General features: G+C 37.5%; 1 long non-coding RNA gene across 1 annotated transcript in view; it reads left to right on the forward strand.

The window, feature by feature from the left end:
- The first annotated feature begins 15,787 nt into the window (after window positions 1-15,787).
- LOC132097495 (uncharacterized) overlaps window positions 15,788-18,736 on the forward strand; it is an 11,057-nt gene continuing 8,108 nt past the window's right edge. The window contains exon 1 of the long non-coding RNA XR_009422745.1: window positions 15,788-15,863. This is a non-coding gene — a long non-coding RNA (uncharacterized LOC132097495). The remainder of the gene's footprint in view (window positions 15,864-18,736) is intronic.

An 18,736-nucleotide genomic window follows, 5' to 3' on the forward strand; every position in this document is an offset into this window, starting at 1 on the left:
TGGGCCCATTTAGTAATGTCATTGACACAATCATGCCGATGAGTGATGCAGTGTCGTCTGAGAGCCCGAAGACCATGGGCATCCAATAAAGGTCTCCGGCCTTGTCCCTTACGCACAGAGATTTCTCCAGTTTCTCTGAATCTTTTGATGATGTTATGCACTGTAGATGATGAGATTTGCAAAGCCTTTGCAATTTGACGTTGAGGAACATTGTTTTTAAAGTTTTCAACAATTTTTTTAAGCAGTCTTTCACAGATTGGAGAGCCTCTGCCCATCTTTACTTCTGAGAGACTCTGCTTCTCTAAGACAAAGCTTTTATAGCTAATCATGTTACAGACCTGATATCAATTAACTTAATTAATCACTAGATGTTCTCCCAGCTGAATCTTTTCAAAACTGCTTGCTTTTTTAGCCATTTGTTGCCCCCGTGCCAACTTTTTTGAGACCTGTAGCAGGCATTAAATTTTAAATGAGCTAATTAAGTGGATAAAAGTGTAAAATTTCTCAGTTTAAACATTTGCTACGTTATCTATGTTCTATTGTGAATAAAATATTGGCTCATGTGATTTGAAATTCCTTTAGTTTTCATTTTATTAAAATTTAAAAAACGTCCCAACTTTTCCGGAATTCAGGTTGTAAAATTAATAAAATCTTAATCGGCTATATTTTTTTTTGTCTTTTGGAATTTTTTGTCTTTTGGAAGCTGCATTCAACTTGACTCCCCTCTGTTATAAGCCACACACGTACAACAAACTAATGTCACAGTGGTATCGTGTACTGTAATTGAATGTAGCCCAAGTTATTACCTGTTTAACAGTAGACAGCACACGCGGTGTTCATCTAATAAGGATCTCCATCGCAAGCAAATAATAGCCTTTGCAGATTTGCTTTCAATTCAGAGCAGTTCCATTCATACGTTTTCAACGCTGCTGGTGTTAAATGTTACAACTCTGAGTGAACCGCTTCAGACGCTCAGCGCGTGCAGCAGGGAACTGAATGACTCATTCAAACTGATTCATGAACCAATTCACTCGTTTGCCAATTGGTTTGATCAAGCCTTTGAACAGAATTGACTCAAAAGAATGAATCATTCGCGAATGGGCATCGCTCATTGCCCAGAGAAAAGTAGACGGCGCATTTGGAATAAACTGAAGCATTTATAACATTTATTGCATTAAGATAAAGTAACGAGAGGAACGTCGCTCACAGTAACGAAGTAAAAGTACAGATTTTTCCCAAAAAATTTACTCAAGTAAGAGTAAAAGTACCCATCTTTAAATATACTCCAAAAGTATTAGTTACCCCAAAAAATTACTCAAGTAAATGTAACGAAGTAAATGTAACTCGTTACTACCCACCTCTGTGTATATATATATGTATATATATATATATATATATATATATATATATATATATATATATATATATATATAGCCCTCCATGATTAATTTACTTAGGGATGCACCGCTTATAAACTTATTATTATAATCACATTAAGTCAGATAACCGCTAAATGGCTAATATTATAATTTATAATGTAAGAATGTTTATAGAATTTAATTAGGATTTATAACATAAACGCCAATATTTATCTATATTTTAACGAAATAAAAAGTATATGCTAAAAAAACTGTGACATCACATTATAATGGACAGTATAAAAAATTTTATATTCATAATGAGATTCGCTTATGATTAACAGAGTTAATGATTTATTTCTGTCTTAAAGAATGAACTTTAAGTGAGAATAAGGTGATGGTAAGTAATTAAAATAAATCAAAATACAGGAACATTCAACATCAGCCAATCCAATAAAATATAAAAAGCCATAATATGGTACAGACATATGCATGAAAATGTCATTGCTTTTTTATTATTTTATTTATTTTGACAAACCTCTGCAGTAAAAAGTAGGCATTTGTTCATTCTTTCATTGTTCATTAGTTCTCTCTGTCTCTCCCTTTTCCTACCAGTATATGTGTATGTGTGTGTATGTTTACAGAAAGTAAATTTGTGGCACAAAAAGTCAGAGAAGGAAGGACCCTGTGCGTTGGCTTGATTACCTCCCCTAGTGAACCCTCACTGAGAAACCACTTTAAAGATAAATACCCAAGTGATGTTTTCAAACTGTGGTCGCCTCGGCGCAGAATTGAAACAATATCAGTGAGGTAAGGGAAATGAGAGTTGAATGGCACTGTTTACAGTTGTTAGCGGTTCACATATAACCAGCAAATTCCAACATAAACATCCACTCAGGGCATGTAAAAGCAGAAACTATTAATAAGCCCTTTTATCTTTGCCTGAGACTGTCTATGTACCACCCCCCCGAGAAAATGCTAATCTGTCTCTTATTTTTGTTTCAATCTTATTCTTCGTCTCTCCCACACAACTCTCCCTCGATTTAGAGTTAATGACTCTCACCCCCCCCCCCCCCCCCCCCATACAGTAGACCAACAATCCATGACCTCAAAATACCCTCAATGTTGTGAGTGTTTCGCATTTGTGTGCGTGTCATGGTCGTGGTACCTGCATTTCATGCCATATTTCAAAAACATGAAAGTTAATGCATGTGACACAAAATTTATCAGGTTCAAGAACAGGTTGAGCCAGGCAAGGTCTTTTCATGAGCGTGATACTTTGCAGTGCTCTGTGTATTTGCATACGCACTTCAAGAAACCGCTTTCATGTCAAAGCCAAGAGTAGAGAGTCTTCCACTTGAGGACCGCTATCACTAGTCATCCTCCTTCAGGTTTTCAGAACGCAGCATGTGAGAGTTTGTGTGTTGCTAGCTTTTATTATTTCTCTGTGAAATAACATCTGAGGACATCCTTTACCCACTGATGTACAATAATATGACAGCATATGGCTATTGTTTACACAACCTGAGCAATAACTCAACCCTTGAACTTCAAACCAAGGCCCTGTTTTCCCTTTTCTTCTTCAACCGGAGCTGATGGGAGTTGACAGAGCTCTTTTACCCTGCACTTGGAGTGACTGAAAGTGAAGAATAAAGTGAAGATGGTGCTAATAAACACCATGCCTTTGTTTTTTCTCCCTTCTTCCATTTTTCATCTTTTGTTCTTTTTCACCAATGTTTTTGTTCATGTCTCATGTTTTTTCACCACATCCTCCTCTGATTCCAGGTCTTGATGCCTCTTCGGTCAACTGGCATGTAAAAGATGGTTGCCCAGTTTGTGGTCTCCTCTCCTCACGATCTCATCTCCCTATCAAAACATGGCATCCTGATCACATGACCTCCCACAGCGTCATGTGATCCGGAGGAGTCTGTAAGACCTAATGATTCTAAACAGTGTCCAGTGGTTTAACAACCAGTTGACTTTTCTTTACTCGCTTACTTTCTTACATTTTATTAGTGCTTTGTCTGTGAAGCTTTCCGTTTTTTTTTTTGTTTTTTTTTATAACATATCTGTATTTGATTATTACAGTGGATAAATATAATATTACAACATGGGATTTCATTTCAGAGCAGTCACAATATGTTTTTGCCATACTAGACCATAGAAAGGTCATTAATCAAATCCCCCAGGATGTTAGCAACATTGCTTTTTGTTTAACAAATCAATATTTCATGGTTAAAAATTCCTCCAGCACATATATGGGCAAACTTTAGATCAGAAACAGACCAAGGCGAGCCTACAAAGTAGAGCAGACAGCAGGGCAGAATGAGAGATCGTATACCCACTAGAGGTCTGCAAACGAGGGATGGAAAGAGAGAGAAGTAATATCCCTTTCACAGGGTGGAAGTTGGGATGGGAGGGAAATGGCAGCTCCCAGGGAAAACCAACAACTGGCCATCATCCTGACCGCTTGTCCTCATCAATCACTCGCATTTGTTGACCAAGCAACATGATGTCACTATTCATTTCATGCATTCCTCTAATGTGGACCCAGGGGGAGTCCACCATTCACTGTGGGTATTTCCTGTTCCATTGCATTCTGGGATATGTCTGTTTCCTTCAAGAAGATAATTTAGCTTTTCAAAATTTGCTCGCTCGCTCTCTCTCCCTCCCTCCCTTCATTTATTTGTACTCTCTTACTTTTCTTTCTTTCTCTAAAACTCTGCCAATTTTCACTCTCTCTCTTCTTAGCATGAAATCAAAATGGAAAAATACATTGGTGTGTTATTCAAAAAATAAAATTGTTTGGCTTCATAATCTTTAATAAATATCTATGAATTGTTCTTTCTCTGAAACTACTTTTGTTGTCTACTGGAAAATGTTAACTTGAGGTCTCAACAAAAGGATTTATTTATTGATTGATTGATTTTACTTAGATGTACGTCACAATATGGATTTAAAAATGTCACATCTTTTGTTACAGCTCAACTTTAAGTATTGTTTGCAACGTGTTTTCCAAATGAATTTTTGTTTTACATGTGCACAAAAACATAAAATTTCAATGCTAAATCAATTCCTAAGAGGTTAAAATCAAGTCCCGCACTATACTCCCCCACACCCCCGTTTAATATCTTGTTTTTTCTCTCTAATTGCACCACATATTGTAAGTAAAATGGGTTTCAAATGATAATACTTGACTATTTTACATTGTGGGGTTTACCTGAAGCTGCTTTTCATCCTCTTCTCTTATTTTAGTCGTAGTCTGCAGGCTTTCACCTGGTTTGAGCAAGAGCGTCTAATGGTTGCTGCTTATTTGTGGAAGGATGTGACATGCTGAAATGGCCTTTTGATCAAATCTGACTTCTCCTGAGCAGACAGAGCTGCTGTAGGCTGTGATCAGTGCTCCTGTGTTTCAAATGAAAGAATGGTGTCAGTGTGTTGACAAGCTGCTGATAAGTCAGTAGCTTCTAAAGAAAAATGTTTAAAGGCAGATAAATGCCTCAGGACTTAAACTGTCTGTCTTTACATACTGGTTGTAGTTTATTTTTAGTGATTATGAAAACTTGGTTTAAAAAGGCTTAGGGGATGTTGATTTTAGCAGTCGTACATAAAAGGGCCTTGTGCATGATCACCATGCACGAGTAGTGCAAGTTATCTCCCCTGACTTTTGTGAAGCCATATTTACCACTAGCCACTAAAGGAGGTAGAGCTTTTTCGTATTTGGCTCCCAAACTCTGGAATAGCCTTCCTGATAAAGTTAGGGGTTCAGAGACACTCTCTCTATTTAAATCTAGATTAAAAACACATCTCTTCCGCCAAGCATTCAAATAATGCATCTCATAATTTTGGACTGCAGTTGTATCTGATCAAATGCGCATTATTATTCTTTAGCTTGGGTTAAACTAATTAATTTTACTTTACTTCCCATGGTAACTAGAATTTACACAAGCTCCAATCTGGATCCAGAACACTTGAAAAGAGATGATGCCAACCCCTCAGAGGACCTCAAATGATGCCAACCCTGAAACAACATACAGAACTACCAAATTTTGCTATAAGTGTGATTGTATCATATAATAATGGCTGTTAATAGTGTTCATGGTCTGTTTGATTATGTCTTTAACTGATTTTTCCATACATTTCTGCCATATGCACATAAACTGACAGTCACCGCTGATAGACTACTATAATAATAATAATAACCTTTATTTTCTATAGCGCCTTTAAATGTACATCTCAAAGCGCTGTACAGAAACAATTAAAACAACAAAGAAGAAAGAAAATACAGCACACAAAAAGACATAATACACTGTAAAATAAACATAAAAGACAATAGATCAATTAAAAGCAAACCTAAAAAAATGAGTTTTAAGCTGTGATTTGAAAATACCAAAAGATTTAGCTTGCCTAATCTCAATTGGTAGAAAATTCCAAAGTTTTGGAGCTAATGAAGAAAAAGCCCTGTCTCCCATTGATTTTAAACAAGTTGAAGGAACAGTTAAAAGACCAGATTCCGAAGAACGAAGATCACGTTTTAGAGTATATGGAGTTAAAAGCTCGGTCAAGTATTGAGGTGCTAAACCATGCAGTGCCTTGTAAGTGAGCATCAGAATTTTGAAGTCCACCCTAAACCTAATGGGAAGCCAGTGCAAAGACTCCAAAACGGGAGTAATATGATCATGTATATTAGTTCTAGTAAGGATTCTGGCAGCTGATTTTTGTAAAACCTGCATTCTGTTTAAGGTAGCTTTTGACACGCCAGCTAACAAGGCATTACAGTAATCAATACGGGAAAACACAAAAGTGTTTATCAATCTCTCAGCAACAGTAAACGATAGCATTGGACGCAATCTGGCAATATTTCTAAGATGGAAGAATGAAATTTTAACAGTATTCAGAACATGTGGCTCAAACGTTAGATTGGCATCAAAAATTACTCCTAGTTTCCTCAATTTAGTTTGAAACTCCACATTTGAGCCATCAAGAGTTAGAACAACCGGCTCTGATTTGCGTAGCTGGTAGGGTGAACCAACAAGCATAATCTCAGTCTTTTCACTGTTAAGACAAAGAAAATTATCTGTCATCCATTCCTTCATCCTAGAAATACACTCAGAAAGAAAATTAACAGGCACAATTTCATTAGGCCTAAAATGAACATAGATCTGAATATAGACTATAACAGTCGTGGCCAAAAGTTTTGAGAATTACATAAATATTAGTTTTCAAAAAGTTTGCTGCTAAACTGCTTTTAGATCTTTGTTTCAGTTGTTTCTGTGATGTACTGAGATATAATTACAAGCACTTCATACGTTTCAAAGGCTTTTATCGACAATTACATGACATTAATGCAAAGAGTCAGTATTTGCAGTGTTGGCCCTTCTTTTTCAGGACCTCTGCAATTCGACTGGTTATGCTCTCAATCAACTTCTGGGCCAAATCCTGACTGATAGCAACCCATTCTTTCATAACCACTTCTTGGAGTTTGTCAGAATTAGTGGGTTTTTGTTTGTCCACCTGCCTCTTGAGGATTGACCACAAGTTCTCAATGGGATTAAGATCTGGGGAGTTTCCAGGCCATGGACCCAAAATTTCAACATTCTGTTCCCCGAGCCACTTAGTTATCACTTTTGCCTTATGGCACGGTGCTCCATCGTGCTGGAAAATGCATTGTTCTTCACCAAACTGTTGTTGGATTGTTGGAAGTGGGTGTTTTGGTACCATTCTTTATTCATGGCTGTGTTTTTGGGCAGAATTGTGAGTGAGCCCACTCCCTTGGATGAGAAGCAACCCCACACATGAATGGTGTCAGGATGCTTTACTGTTGGCATGACACAGGACTGATGGTAGCGCTCACCTTTTCTTCTCCGGACAAGCCTTTTTCCAGATGCCCCAAACAATCGGAAAGGGGCTTCATCTGAGAATATGACTTTGCCCCAGTCCTCAGCAGTCCATTCACTATACTTTCTGCAGAAGATCAATCTGTCCCTGATGTTTTTTTTTGGAGAGAAGTGGCTTCTTTGCTGCCCTTCTTGACACCAGGCCATCTTCCAAAAGTCTTCGCCTCACTGTGCGTGCAAATGCGCTCACACCTGCCTGCTGCCATTCCTGAGCAAGCTCTGCACTGGTGGCACTCTGATCCCGCAGCTGAATCCTCTTTAGGAGACGATCCTGGCGCTTGCTGGACTTTCTTGGACGCCCTGAAGCCTTCTTTACAAGAATTGAACCTCTTTCCTTGAAGTTCTTGATGATCCTATAAATTGTTGATTTAATTGCAATCTTAGTAGCCACAAGATCCTTGCCTGTGAAGCCATTTTTATGAAATGCAATGATGGCTGCACGCGTTTCTTTGCAGAAACATCACCCTCCTTTTAACATGTCAAGTCTGCCATTCTAACCCAATCAGCCTGACATAATGATCTCCAGCCTTGTGCTCGTCAACATTCTCATCTGAGTTAACAAGACGATTACTGAAATGATCTCAGCAGGTCCTTTAATGACAGCAATGAAATGCAGTGGAAAGGTTTTTTTGGGATTAAGTTAATTTTCATGGCAAAGAAGGACTATGCAATTCTTCTGATCACTCTTCATAACATTCTGGAGTATATGCAAATTGCTATTATAAAAACTTAAGCAGCAACTTTTCCAATTTCCAATATTTATGTAATTCTCAAAACTTTTGGCCACGACTGTACTAAATATTGTAGAAACTTAATTTTCTGTCAAGTTGTTTTGCAATGATTTGTATCGTAATAAGCACTATACAAATAAACTTGAATTGAATTTAACTGAATTTGCTGTACTGTCAACATTCATTTCTGTCACTTCCTCTGATCTCAGGTTGAACCTGGTCAGGGTCTTCTAGTGACTTACTATGATTCTTAATCCATTCCCTCTCTCGCACTCTCACTTTCACCTCCCTCCAGCATTAAGAGGCTTAGAGAGAGCTAAGCGCCCAGGTCAAGCTGCCCATTGGCGTCTAAAGCTCTGTTCTTTGAAGTGATGCCAGGTTGAAGTGAACAAGCCTCTCTGCTTGCAGGTGAGCTGCCCATGCTTTTACAGCCAATCCTGGGTCAGCGGTGGGCAGATGGCCTGCTCGCCTCTATCCATGCGTTATTATTTTATAGTTTGGTTCTGCATTCCTCCCGCTCAGCCTGTGGTAGACGCAGACCCTTCGATCTTATTGCTTACACATGTCTACTCCTCCTTGCCTCAGCAGGAACAGACAATACAGAAGTGGGAGGAGGGTGAAGGGAGAAGCCTGGCCAAACTTTCCCCCCACCTTGAACTAATCGAGAAGAGGCAGGAGAGCCACAGCCAGGCCTGTGCCAGTGGGGTTTCAATTTGTAGAGGCATAAACAGATACTAAAGACAGAGTAATGGAGGGGTGATTTATCAAGCTAGTTCACATGAAATTATCACAGTGCCCCCCTGTTGCCTTGCCCTGTAATGGCCCTGGTGAGAGGGCAGGGCCAACCTCAAGAGAGTAAAAGCGAGAGATGTGGCGTGGTCACAGTTCGTTACCGAGCGCACAAACATGTGTCCCACTGTCTGCTTCTAATCCAACCGTTACACTCACGACCGACCCATCTATGGGAAAATGAGACATGCCTGTGAGAGAGACAGAGAGCACAAAGAACAGACATCATCAAGCTTCTTAAAAATTTAAAAGCATAATTTTCTCAACAACAACAAAAAATCCAATTTCATCCTGTCTCCTTAATCATGTCCCTGGGAAAAGTTCGGCTGTACCAATACAAGTGTTTGGGTCAGACAAGTAAGGCAATTCTTCTTCAAATAAACGTATTATTTCTTTGCTGAGAAGTCATGTTTCATTTTTCCTTTTTTGCCAGAACATAGTTATGCCTTTGATCTTTTCCAGCATCAGCCAACACATGGATAACACATCGCTTAAAAGATAAAGGTAAGAAATATGTTCTGCGATGATGTCATCCGGATGCCTGGGTCTGGGGCAAACATCTGTCCTGGTCTGCATTAGCGTACGTGAGTGGATGTGAAAATGTTGAGTTAGTATGAGGTACTATGTAGATGTGTCCTGGGACTACTGAAATCAATTACACATTGACCAAAAGTTAGATCCTCTCTGTAGGAACTTAATCGCATTAGCTCCTGCTCGACAAAGTTTAAGATTTGTCTCTTGTTCCTGTTCCTGGCATGTGAATCTTACTATGTCTCTCTCTCTCTTTCTCTCTTGCATTTCGATACATTTGTACACTCTTTACACTACAGCAGAGAGCCATTCATCATCATTTGACTATGTATCTGTCCCGTTCTGCTTTCTTTGATCAGGCTATGCTTAACGTCACACATCTGCTCCTTGTTTAAAGGCCAGTAATGCCGTAGCTCAAACACTATTAGCTAGCATAACCCAAGAACAGCTTTACTGGACACTGTGTTCTTAAAGGCTCTTAGCTGAAATGGTCCAAGAAACTAAGGAGTTTGGAAGCTTAGAATGATTTTTCCCTCCAGATGTGTCAGTTTAATATTTATTCTTCTAAAGAATAGTAATGTTTAAAGATACTAAGTAGCGTGGCTAAACTGATCCTGGCTCATTCTCTGCTCATTGACAAATGACATCTAAGATTATCTACTAAAAGACAGTATCTGTGACATCAGCCATTCCTTGTCATTTTAAAACACTGACAGGTTGTGTATATACTGTATAAAAGAAAAAAAATATATATTTTAAGGATTTTTAATATATATAATATTGTTTAATAGATAGAATATTTTTTATAAACACAATATACTACACTGCCGTCAAAACTTACTACTTACTACTTACTGACCGTTTGTGGTCAGTAAGAATTTTTTTTTTTTTTATTTTTTTTTTTTTAAAGAAATTATTACTTTTATTCAGCAAGGATGCATGAATTTGATCAAAGGTGTAAAGACTTTAATATTGAAATAAAATAAAATGATCAAATAAATGCTGTTCATTAGAACTTTCTTTTCGTCAAAGAAAAAAAAAGTTTTCAGTTTTCAACACTGATGATACTTAAATATAAATAATAATAATAATAATACTAATAATAATAATTAAATAAACAAATAAATAAAGTTTTAAAAGGTGCACCAAATCAAAATATCAGAATGATTTCTGAAGGATCATTAAGACTGAAGACTTGAGTAATGGCCAGCTTTGCCGTTATTTTATATATACTGTATATATGAATAATGTTCATAATATATTAACAATATTACTGTTTTACTATTTGATTAAATGCAGCCTTTTTAAGTAGCTTTGTGTGGACACAAACATCCCGTTTCAAAGAGAACTAATAATTTGGTAGATATTTGGGACACTGTACTGTAGTTTTTATATGATATTTACATTCTGGAAAAATCACTGTGATTTGCTCAGTTGTAAAAATGTACACTAATTAGAACAATCCAGGGCCATTCATATTTATCAAAGGAACACATTTTCTAGTACAATTTATTGGGTAAGGGTGTATTTGTGTGTGTGTGTGTGTGTGTGAGAGAGAGAGAGAGAGAGAGAGAGAGAGTGTGTGCTCTCTAACCCTCTGGCCCAGGGCTCTGTCTCCACCCCTTCTTCTTCTAATCAGCCATAATCAAAAGTGAAATGCGTTTTTCTAAGGAAGTAGCTGGAAAATTTCACAATCTGCATTTTCTCAGACCAAACTGATTAGAGAAACATTATCCTGCTCTTGCAGTCACTTCCAATCTACCTTTCATCTGTCTCCACAATCACCTAATTATTTAAGCAGTGGCCTCACAATGCAGTTTTATTAAAGGATGAAACACATGGCATGACATTTCTGCCTAGATTTCTGCATGGTATCTTCAGTAATGTGCTATGCTCCTTTTCAAGAAAAATGAAGAGAGAGGGGGGTGGGAGGAAGAGAGAGAGAGAGAGAGAAAGAGAGAGAGAGAGATTTACAATCTGTCCAGACTGACAAAATAATGTCTGTGTAATGTGAAATATCTGTAAGTCTCTTCGGTTTGTATGAGTATCTGTGTGCGTGTGTGTGTGTGTGTGTGGATGTGTGAGTCGGTATGTGTGAAAGATAATTGGTTACACTATATAGCCTTTTGCAGTTTGTTTCCCAGGGGAATATGTGAGAAGTTGAGTCTAGTTATTGAGGGGTCATGATTGCAGTAGGGCTTCAGTGGCTCTCTTTGACCTACACTATATACTTATACACAAGAGACAACTTCCTGCTTTAGGGCACCAAGCACTATATTGAGTATTGACTATATGTCAGGAATGTGCTTACGCTTGCCAAATATTCCCTCAATAAAGACGTGTGAGGTAAAGAGTTTGGACAAAAGCTAAGAAACCTTCAAAATCAATAAGGTTCCACCTCGTGCTTAGATGGATTTGACGTACAATTACAACAGCAAATGTTTTGATGGTTAATTAAAATTACAATATTATTTGATGATTTGATTTGTATTATTTTGTCCTGTATTGCAGAGTCCAGTGTCCTAAGGTGAAATATGTGTCTGTGGTTTAAACCCATCAACTCAAACATCAAAGGAAACAAGCAATCAGCACTCTTTAGAAATGTGTCCTTTACTCAAAGGGTCCACTTGTGGCCAGGTTAAGAGATATCATTTTCACTCTAATAGTCATCTGGATTGAGTGAGTTTTGACTGAATTATCGGCCAACTAGCAGCTAAAAGAAAGGAAGAAAGCGAAGGAGAGAGAAAGGGGCTGGGGGAGAGGAGGGGGAAGGCTTTGAACCTGCCGCAGGGTCTGGCCTTCTCAAACACTCAGACGATAAGAATCCTTAGCTTGACTGAGGGAGTGGTATTTCTTTCATCTCTTTCTTTCTCTCTTTCCCTCTCTCTATGCCTGGGGTGATTGTGTCGCTCGTTCTGTTATCGCAGATGACTGTGTTGAATCATCATGCTTATTTGTACCTGACACCCGATTCACAAATAAAGCAGCTTTGGAAATGGGCTTTAAAGCGAGAGGGACATTCCTGAGTCTGGCCAGGGGGCAGAATCTTGAACTCAGAGGCTCAGTCGAGCCCTGCAAGCAATAAGGGTCATGACTTCTGCAAGGGTAAGAACACTTCCACTTTAGAAATATTTTTTTGTTGGGGGGGGGGGGGGGGGGGTGGGGGGGTTGGGTAAGTAGTGCATTAGATATTCACCCTTCATAAAAGTTCATTATTGCAAAGATACTCTTTTTGTATGACCCCCCCCCCCCTTTTTAGGTTGTCATCACCTATAGTAGTAGTCAGAAGTTTGGAATAATTATAAAAGTTTTTTCATGTTTTTAAAATCATGAAAGTCTCTTGTTTAAAGCGGTACAAACAGTAATATAATGAAATATTTAATAAAATGTATATTATAAAATACAGCTGAATTTTTAGCAGTCATTACTCCATTATTCAATCACATAAGCTTTTCAATGCAGGGATCCATAAAACGGAACAAATTCGATACTAAACACATTTATAATATTAAAATACTACTGTTTTAAATGTATGCTGTTCTTTTGAACTTTCTAACATCAAAGAATGTATCAAGAACAATTATTAATATTTGAGAACCAATAATAATTGATAATGATTAAGTGCCAAATCAGAATATTGTAATGACTTCTGAAGAATCATGTGACACTGAAGACTGGAGTAATAGCAGTTGAAAATTCAGTCTTTCCATCACAATAATAAATTGCGTTTTAAAAATATTAATATAGAAAATATTTACTTAAAATTTTAATAGTATTTCACAATATTACTGCTTTTACTGTGTTTTTAAATAAATAAAATAAATACGTTATGCATTATTCATCATATTAATTTATTAATATTATTATTAATAATTATTCATGCTATTTATTAATAATTATTTTAAATGAATGCATACTTGCATCACTTTTTTTATTTATTTATTCATTTTTATTGGACATTACTGCAAATACCACAACACACCTCAATTCTCTCTCTCTCTCTCTCTCTCTCTCTCTCTCTCTCTCTCTCTCTCTCTCTCTCTCTCTCTAGCAGAGCTTTAAGTTCTCAAAAAAGCAAAATAAAGTTATGTAACTCAGCAGAAGTCATAAGACAACAGTAATTATTACCAGTAGGGTTCTTTTGGACTTAAAATTAAGTATGCATTATCTCATTCCTTTTCACTGTGACTTTCTATTGCACTCTGTCTGTCCGGCTGTCGATTCATATATTGCTTTATTGGTATGACATACTACAGTACATATTGCCAAAGCATTGTTCTGTACATAGCAACAAAAAAAAATCTAAACAAAAATACATATAAAATACACACATATATACTGTGTGCACACACACACACACACGTTTTTGTGAAAAGTGGGGACATCCCATAGGCGTAATGGTTTTTATACTTTACAAACTGTATATTCTATCACCCTACACCAACCCTACACCTAACCCTAACCCTCACAGGAAACTTTGTGCATTTTTACTTTCTCAAAAAAAAAACTGACTCTGTATGATTTATAAGCGTTTTGAAAAATGGGGACATGGGTTATGTCCTCATAAGTCACCCTCTCCTTGTAATAACTGTGTCATAATAATGTCATTATACAAAGTTGTTTCCTGATATGTCACAAAAACAAGAGCACACACACACACACACACACATATATATAAACATCAAAGGTACTACTGATGCAGATGTGTTCACTCATTACTTCTTAGTCTGTGGCATTCTACTAAAGAGGAAGTAGGTCCTTCACCAAATAATATTCCCAATTTTTTGTTTCCATGGAGTAACCGGAACTCAGGAATAATCTGCTATATTTGAGTGTATAGTGAGTCTGTTTAACGATGTGTATTTGTCACAGTGGAGGAGGAAGTGCTCCTCCATCTCAACTGCTCCTGATCTACATTCATTACAGATTCAGTCTTCTTTAGGTAACCATGTCTTTTTATGCTGTCCTCTTTCTATGGCCAGCTGGTGGTCACTAAGTCTGTACTTAGTCTGCAAATGTCTCTGTGTTATATTCTCTGTTTTCTCCCTCTCTCCATCTACCTTCTATATTGTTTCAATGTTAAAGGAAAAGAGAAATCACATTTCCATCAGGTTAAATTGGGCAGGGCAGTGTTATCAGTAGGGGCTGGCTCTGACAGGAGCCTCTCTGGAGTGATTAATAGCTGCTGGGCTGAGGCCAGGCCTTTTCTGCCTGCAATGTGGAGCTGGCTGGAGGGCAGGCCCGATAAGCACTGCACTTATTACCCCAGAGAAGCCTTGAGTAGGCCACTTTAGCTGGGCTAGAAGAGAGGGGGCCTTGCTGTGACACACTAGTTCACTATGACTAATTGTAACATTCCATATTTACCTCATTAATGGTCAGATTGGCCCAGTTTAACTGAGGACTGCCCAAGTAGATGAATGGCGTAGCACTGCTGCACAGCCACTTTAGTAGCTGTTTGTTCAGGTTTGTCCACTGGTAGCCATCAATAATATTTCTGATTAGATATTTACAGTGCCTCTGCAGACATGTTTTGGTAGTCTGTGAAGAATTGTTTTAGCTCAGGGGTGATTCCTGGTGTTGCCCAGAGCACCTGCCTGTACTTCTATGTTTTAACATGGTACTTATAAGTTTTGTTGTTTTATAAATGCTCATTGTTGTAGTTGTTTTCCCAAAGGTCTATTATCAATATGGATATATATATATATATATATATATATATATATATATATATATATATATATATATATTATATTATATGAAGCAACTGTATGTCCTGTCTGTAAGAGTGGAGCTAATGGAGTCATACCGGAGGAAAACTGTTTTCTTCTGCTTGAGGGCAACACTACAAATATGTGGACTGTGCCAGCAACCAGAGCACAACTTATTTTTCCAGAAAAACCATTCCTTCAGCAGCTGATAGTCAACATTAGGACCACGAGGAACTAAATGGAGAAGACTATTAATGTTGAACAATTGTTTTTATTGAAACTATAGGGTGGCCATATGCGCCGCTCATACGGGACACATCCCAGCCAAGATTTTAATAATGCCTAAAATATCCAGGTTTTGGCTGTGCACTGTGCGGGTTGATCGTTGTGTAACATTCATTTAAGAGCTATAAAGAGCAGAGCAGACGGCTCCCTATGCTTTCGAATCGCTTTCACGTGTTTGTTCTTTCGTTTGACTTGAAGCATTGTGCCACATTTCGTTTTTTTTTTTTTGGGGGGGGGATCTGTGCGCAGCAACGCTTCAAGCCAACCGAACGAACAAACATGTGTGCATATTTGCATCGCTTTGATCATTCCCTCTAGATCTCACCTTCTCACACGCAGCCCCACGATTGGTCGATTATGTACAATACCTGCATATTATTGATCAAACTTCTTTGGATGTTTTAGGCAATATTAAAATCCTGACCGGGACGTGTCCCATATGAATGCCGCATATGGCCACCCTAATTAGCTTTAGCTAAATAACTATTTACCACCAGTTTACTATCAGCATATCAGAAGCTCCTTCAGGTCCATATATGAGGGGACAAAGAGTGTATGAAGGTGAGTGACACATTTTGTAAAAAAAAAAAAAATTTAAACACCAACGGGCCTGTATATAACTCTTACTGCGTCTACTGTGTTGTACCTTGTAATATAATCAAGACTGTCAAATATTTAACTGAGCTGTTAAGCTATTCCTTCCTTTTTTGTGGCTTTACATCGGGCTGAAACTCCTGAGACCTTTTTAGTTAGAGCAGTACTTGGAGACTCAATGCACATGCTGCTGTGTGGCCCACACCACTTTGTGTTTTATACCCATGGCATCAAAACAGTAGAATATGGCCTTATTATAGCATTTTAAGTCAATATGTATTATAAAATCAATCTAGATGGAGATACAGCCATCCTTCTAATTAGAGGAGGTGACTGGAGATTGATTTTTAATTGCAAAAGTAATTACATGGGGCAGATAGCCAGTGACGTTTGATTATCTGTGTGATTGATTAAAAGGCCTTGCAAGGGGAGTGGACTGGCAGGCTGCAGGATCCAGACAAAAGAGAAAATTAAAAAAGTTGTCCTGTTTGTAATCACACATTTCAAGGGTGAAATTACAAAGCCAAACATCCCCCACGAGATCAGAAGCAGTTACAATGTGTGAACCCATGTTTCTCCACTTGCAAAGCACACAGAATTTTTTTTTCCCTCTTGATGGACGTAGAATGAAAATGTGACCCTTCAGATGAATAGATTATTTTTCTACACAGCCTAGATTCATCAGCCTGAAAGCCTCATCACACAGAGAGAGTATATGAGGCAGAGTGAGACAGAGATGGGGAAATATGTCTTATCTCTTTCTGTGATTTCTCCTTCCCTCCGTTCCATCTATGCTGTCATCACTGAGCAATAGGTGTCTTCACCTGCCAATTGTAGTGCACTGTGTGATAAGCAACCCTAGCAAATAAACATGCGAGTAAACATCTTATCACTCAAACTGTCAGGAAACCCTGGCAGAATAGGCTACTCATCTTTATTTATCTGATTAGTCACTCTTCAGAGAGCCTGACTGAGGAGGTGAGATGGTGACTAGTCAAACTCATATAAAATGGTTAACCACTGATGGATTGTGCTGTGTTAGTGATATTATGCTGCTGGTTTGTTCTGATCTGAGGCTCTGTCCCATGGTGAATGAAAGACCAGGACAAACTTTCAGTGTGTTCATGTGCTCTGATGCATGTAATCTGTCTCTTTTCTCTCCATCTATGCTTTTTGTAGTCAGCTCATTTTAATGTCCTACCACTCAAGCCCACCTGTCCCTAATAAGCCCTTTAGTTGTCACTGTCAAACACACACACACACACACACACACACACACACACACACACACCAGGGCCGGATTGGGACTCCTTTTCAGCCCTGGAGTTTCATGCCTTAGACTGGCCCACTTTAGTTCACAACTGACTATAATGTAATTATAATAAATAATGTAATTAAAACCTCATAATATAATTCCCTACAGCCTTTTAATTCCTTTTTTTTTTTTTTTTCATTTTTAAAAACATAATTTCCAATTCAGTGCAAAAACAATAGCCTAAGTTTTGCTTCACAGTGAAGATTTATTAGAACAGTAAATGACAGGATAGTGTAAGAATCTCTTTTCTTAGATTTAGTATTCATAAATATCCAAACATTGAAATAAAGAAAAAAAATCTAATAAAAACAAAAAAATATATTAAAAAAAATAAAAAATAAAGATTAAAATAAAATGTATTGCACTTTCTAATGACAGTATCAACTCAGTTTAATGTAATTAATTAATGTATTGCTGAATCATCAGGTATCATTAATTATCAAAGGGCATTTTTCATTGAGCAGGGCTCTTCATTACTATTAGTTCTTCTGAATGACAATCCTACCTGCCCATTCTGGTGTGTTGGGCTTATGACTGGAGCTTGGTAACGTTAGGCTACTGGTCCTTGCTCTTCACTGTTAGCAGCAAACTGGACTAGAGGTGGCTGCTGCTGAAGAGCTACAAGAAAAAGTTTGATACATGAGCGGTGGTTTGCAAACAACGTTGTTTTGCAATGTCGCTAGCATCTTGAACTGCTCCTAACTACCTTAACGTTAGCTTACTTACCGGCCTCGTCTCCGTTTGTTTTAGTTTTTTTTTTTTTTGAAGAAGAATGTGCTCAGCTTAGAACATTTGTCCGCGTCAGTTTCCAAAGCTTTCTTCTTATTTATTCTGGACTTTTCAGCCCCGCATTTGCGCTTTCTGTTATCCATTATATCTCACTTTTTTATATTTTGAGCGACTTGCAAGGTGACGTGTTGGGGGCGGGGCCAGAGAGTCAACAGATAATCACGTCATCATTATCTTGCAGGCTGCACTCTGCGAGAAAATATAAAATAAAAAATAGTTGGACGGTGGTAAAATAATAAATAATAATAATAATAATAATAAACTTTATAACAGACTCACAGGTCCAAATAAAAAACAACAACCACTGACATTACACACAATACAATAAAAAACTTCAGAGGAGACAACTATACCTATGCTTCCATAACTTGGACTTATACCGTGAAGTGCTAAACTTGATGCTGATCAATGCCATAATTATGTAATTCTCTGAGACATATAAATTTGTACATAACATTTCTCGGTGTGGCTTGCAGTGTATTAACACCTGCAGCCACAAACATTTCACTGGCACTACACCAGCGTGGTCTTCTCAGCAGAATTCTTAGTGCATCATTGTAAGCTACCTGGAGTTTATGCAAGCTAAAAGAGTGGGGCTGCGGTAAAATAATAACAATAATAATATAATATATACTTATATATATATATATATATATATATATATATATATATATATATATATATATATATATATATATATATATATATATATATATATATATATATATATATATTT

The sequence above is a fragment of the Carassius carassius genome, chromosome 2 (genome assembly GCF_963082965.1).
Source record: "Carassius carassius chromosome 2, fCarCar2.1, whole genome shotgun sequence".
NCBI lineage: Eukaryota > Metazoa > Chordata > Actinopteri > Cypriniformes > Cyprinidae > Carassius > Carassius carassius.